At 55.5% G+C, this 5000-nt stretch overlaps 1 non-coding gene across 1 annotated transcript in view; it reads left to right on the top strand.

Moving 5' to 3' along the window:
* LOC126191623 (U2 spliceosomal RNA) overlaps positions 1-135 on the top strand; it is a 193-nt gene extending 58 nt beyond the window's left edge. The window contains exon 1 of the small nuclear RNA XR_007538397.1: positions 1-135. This exon is cut by the window's left edge and continues 58 nt beyond it. This is a non-coding gene — a small nuclear RNA (U2 spliceosomal RNA).
* Positions 136-5000: the final 4865 nt, after the last annotated feature.

Here is a 5000-nt window from a genome sequence, read left to right as displayed (position 1 = left end):
TATCTGATACGTCCTGCATCGCAGGACCAGAATATTAAACTCATTTTTGGCTCATGACGGAGTGCTAGGGGCTTGCTCCACCTCTGTCGCGGGTTGGCCCGGCATTGCAGTACCGCCGGGATCGGCCCACCTAAAATTAATTAAAACATAGCCTGAAATGGGTTAATATTCTGCAGTGATCAGATATTCAGCTGGTGACAAAACTTGTCGTAGATGTCGATGTCCCCAGTAGTTAGCTGCTTACACACCACGTATTGTTTTAATTAATTTAGATTATCTTAAGTACTTTTTTTTTTTTTTTTTGCTGTGTGCTTGACCGCTCTTGCAGCCGCATTACACTAGGCTGGTAATTTATGGGGGCACAGGACAGTGCCTTCGGATGCCTCGTTGGCGTCTCTTATGGTCCGGCCACAGATAATTTTAAATAAATTTTTTGGAGTTATGACCTTAGCTCCTCGCGAACGTCGTCGCCGCCGCCGCACGCACGCAGAATACGTGTGTACACACACACACATATGCAGTTGGCGGTGGACGATGTAAGCACTCGGCTAGGTGTAGCTCGCGCCGGCCTCGCGACGGTCTAGCTCGCGCCGGCCTGGCGCTGCTGTGGGGCGGCGTCACGGCTTCTCCGCTGCCCTGGCAGCTAGCGGCGTTCAAATGGGAGTCGCAGTTTACTCTTCGACATGGAGGCTAGTACTGGGCTGTTGATGAGTGCTCTCGTGAAATGTCGTTCCTTCCGGCACTCGCTTTTGCCATGTTTTCGACGGTCGCCTGTTGCCATATCGGCCCGTACCACCGTGTGTCACTCCCACATGTGGAGCGCACACGCTGCAAGCATTTAGGCCCTTCCACTGCGGATTTTCCTTATCGCTTCTCGGCCTTTTGGCTAAGAAGCACCCCGCGAGCGGAGCGTTCTGTTGGGCTCTGTCGCGGGTTTTGGGTCACCTCTCGCGTATAGCGATCGAGGTTTCGTTTGTTCTTTATTTCTCCGTCGTTGACATTTTTGCGGTGACATGACCAATCGGTCGAATAGTATTCAGTGTGTGTTCGACAGAGCCGCAAGACGGCCGACCGCGTTTGAAATACAAGAATGGATTTTTGGCGATCTACGTGTACCGGAACATGATGTTGACACCTTCCAACTGGATTTCGTGTTGTTTTCGTTATTTGTGAAATTCGTCAACCAGGAGCAATACGAAAAGTATGGCCTGGCTCTAGCGGGCGAACATCCGTTCCGCTATTTCGATGGCAGTGTTGGTACAGTGACAATCGTGCCGTCTGGGTTTGGCATACGGACTGTGCGGGTGTTCAACGTACCCCCTGAGTGTCCGAATGAAGTCATCGGCCGTGTCTTGTCGCGGTATGACACGGTGCTCAGCATCACGAATGAGAGGTGGGGCAGTGCCTACCGCTTCCAGGGCAACAGCGGCGTTCGTAGTGTCCGCATGGACCTCCGCCAGCACGTACCGTCGTATTTAAATATTGCGAGTACCAGGGCCCAGGTCACCTATATTGGGCAACCGCAGACTTGCTCCCTTTGTCAATCGACGGAGCATCTCCGCGTGGATTGCCCGCGCCGGCGCCCTGTGCAACTGCCGCGGGAACGCGCTGCTGGTACCGACCTTGTGCCTCTCCTCAGCGAGGTAGTGGCGGGTGCTGCCCGCCGTCCCGCTGAGCGGCCTGACGTGTCACTCCCGCCAGATGCAGTGCAACCGGCACCCAGTGCACCGGTTGACGAACCCGTCCCGGACCGGGCGCCCGTTGTGGCGGTACCGCCGGCGGCAGCTGATGTGCCCGCTATGGCGAGTGATGTGGTCGCTGTAGAACAGATGGAGGTCGTTATTCCTACCCCGCCCCTCCCAGCAGATGACGCTAAGTCCCCCCGCCGTCGTCATCGACGCAAGAAGGCGAACCCAGACCAATCGGCGGAGGCGGCGGACGTTTTCCGTCCCCCTGAAAGCGGCAGTGAGACTGACTCTCAGGCCTCCTCGGTTTCCCGCTCTGTTTCCGCTGACCGCTCGGGCGGTATGCGGCAAACTGCTCGACAACTAGAGGCTCTTATCAGTTCATCGCGAGATCGGGGAGCGATCCCTGCAAAACGGAAACATGACCAGGGTAGCGATCAGCCACTGCAGCGTACTCGTACCCTTTCACATCCTACTGCGTCCGAACCGTCTGCACCGCCTGGCTCGGACTATCCTGCCGATGGGGGAGGCCTGAACTGGGCTGACGACGAGGGCGATGAAATGCGTGATTGAGTGGGCTTCCCCACATGAGCTGCTTGGTATTATTTTCTCACATCCGGGGTGATATAGCGGGGTTCCGATGTGGATGTTTCCACACCTGCTTCCCTACGGCCGTGACCCTATCTGCCGTTATTTCCTCTGTGTTGCTCTCCCATGCCTGCCTTTGACCGTCCGCCGGGAGCCCTCTCCCTTTTAACGGTCAATATTAACTCCATCTCCAATCCGGTCAAACTTCGCTCTTTGAAGGACTTTCTCCGCCTTGGTGCGTTTGATGTAGTATTTCTCCAGGAGGTTTGTGCCCCTTTTCTATCTGACCTAGTTGGTTATGAGGCACTGTATAACATCGACCCTGACGCCCGGCGGGGTACTGCTTTGCTCTACCGATCAGAGTTCACTCCATCCCATGTTACCACGCTCCCCAACGGTCGTGTCCTTGCATGTATCCTTCAAGATGTCCTTTTTCTAAATGTCTATGCTCCTTCCGGTGCTAACCACAGGCATGACAGAACGACACTTTTTCAGTCTGATATCCCCCCTTTCTTAGCAGCTCGTCGCCCTATTGTCTTTGGCGGAGACTTCAACTGTGTGGTAGCCGAAGTTGACCAGGTCCCGACGCCTATGCGGTGTGAAGCGCTCGCTTCACTCCTTCGAGCAGCTGACCTTACTGACACGTGGCGCCACTTTCATCCCGCCTACACGCAATTTACCCACATCTATCCCACTGGAGCCAGCCGTATAGATCGTGTTTATGTCTCGACTGATTTGACTCCCGCCCTTTGTGCCGTCCAAGTCATACCCGTGGCCTTTAGTGACCACTGTGCGTACTCGTGTTCCTTGCGTATCGCGGGTCCAGCCCCGGTTCCTCGTGGCACCTTTTGGAAGATGAATACCCTTCATCTGCCAATGCCCGAACTTCGTGCTCTTGTCACGAAAACATGGCAGGACTGTCTCACGGACACTTCCCGGTACCCTACCACGGTGTTTTGGTGGATCCGCTGTGCGAAACCCCGGCTGCGACGTGTTCTCCGACAATATAGTCGCGACGTCGCCCACTGGAAACGTAGCACGTTAGCCTTCTATCAGCAGTGTCTCATTGACGCCCTGACTCTTCCTGCTGACAGGTATGATCAGCTCCGCATGCGCCTCAACAAAATTAAAGCGAAAATCCTTCGCTTCTCTAGGGAGAAAGCCGACGGTATGGTGGTGCGGTGTCGTTCTGAATACCTGATTGAAGGCGAGAGGCCATCCATCTATCACCTTGCCTCTGAACGAACTCGTGCCAAGAAGAACGCCATTCTGCGCCTTAAAGCAGACGATGGTACGCGTATCACAGACTACCGTGAAGTCCTCCAACACCTGACGGACCATTTCACCAACCTCTTCCAGGATGTTGAGGTCGACGTCGCCGCACAACATGCACTTATCAGTGGGGTGCCAACTTCTTTGGATCGTCATGACCGCGGCTCTTTAACCGAGCCACTGACACTCGCTGAACTCACATCTGTCCTCCGTGCCTGTCCGGCACACAAGTCACCTGGCCCCGACGGTCTCCCTTATGAGTTCTACCGACAATTTTGGGACCTGCTCGGCGACCGTTTCTGCACAATGTGCGAGGAGATTTTCGCTGGATGCGACTTACCCGCCGAATTTTTAACTGGACGTATTGCCCTTATTCCAAAGGTGACTGGCCACTGTCGAGCTCAGGACCTGCGTCCTATCACTGTTCTTAACACTGACTATAAGTTGGTGGCACGATGTGTGGCCTCTCGTCTCAAACAGGCGATGACTAAGGTACTTTGCCCCACTCAATCCTGTGGCGTTTCACGTCGGAACATCTTCACCGCCGCTTCCCTGTACCGCGATGTTGTCCTCCTCACCGCCGACACTCGCACCTCAGCTGCCATTCTTTCCTTGGACTTCGCCGGTGCCTTTGACAGAGTCTCGCACCCTTACCTGCTGGCCGTTATGTCGCGGATGGGTTTTGGAGAGCGCTTCATACGCATCATCCGCAACTTCTTGCATGGGGCGAATTCCACTGTCGTGGTGAACGGTTGCCGGTCGCGCCCCATTCCTATCAGACGGTCGGTTCGACAGGGATGTCCCTTGTCGATGTATCTGTTTGCCTTAGCGCTAGACCCCGTGTTGCGTGACATTGGCCGGTTGGTCGACGGTGTCGCTCTTCCAGGCGTCACCTTCCGCTGTGCGGCCTACGCCGACGACGTTGGTGTGTTTGTTGCTGACGCCAGGGACATCGATTCCGTTCGCCGCGTCCTCGACGTCTACGAACGGGCCTCCGGTGCTCAGTTAAATCCCAACAAGACCGTGCTGCTTCCGCTAGGGCCCCGTTCGTTGACCGTCGAACGCCCCTGGTACCGCGTTGTGGGGGAACAGCGTATCTTGGGTCTTGAGGTGACTGCCTGTCCGCAGCGTATGTTAACCCTCACGTGGCGGCGGCTTCTAACACGCATCCGAGGCCTTTGCGTGAGCCACGCTGATCGGCGACTCGACCTCCATCAACGCGTCCAGCTGATTAATGGTTATCTCCTATCACGGGCATGGTATGTCGCCCAACTCCTTACGCTACCCAAACAGATCGGCCGAGCCATATCACAAGCGGTATATTGGCTTTTGTGGCGGCATGCGCTGTTCAAGGTTGATGCGCTGACTTGTACGCTGCCGAAGGTCGATGGTGGCCTCGGCCTCATTGACTTTTCCCGGAAATGTGCAGCCCTGCTGATTCACCGTGTTGCCACT

This window comes from Schistocerca nitens, chromosome 6, assembly GCF_023898315.1.
Source record: "Schistocerca nitens isolate TAMUIC-IGC-003100 chromosome 6, iqSchNite1.1, whole genome shotgun sequence".
NCBI classification, from domain to species: domain Eukaryota; kingdom Metazoa; phylum Arthropoda; class Insecta; order Orthoptera; family Acrididae; genus Schistocerca; species Schistocerca nitens.
Note: the sequence above shows the minus strand (reverse complement) of the source record. Positions and strands in the feature narration are given on the sequence as shown.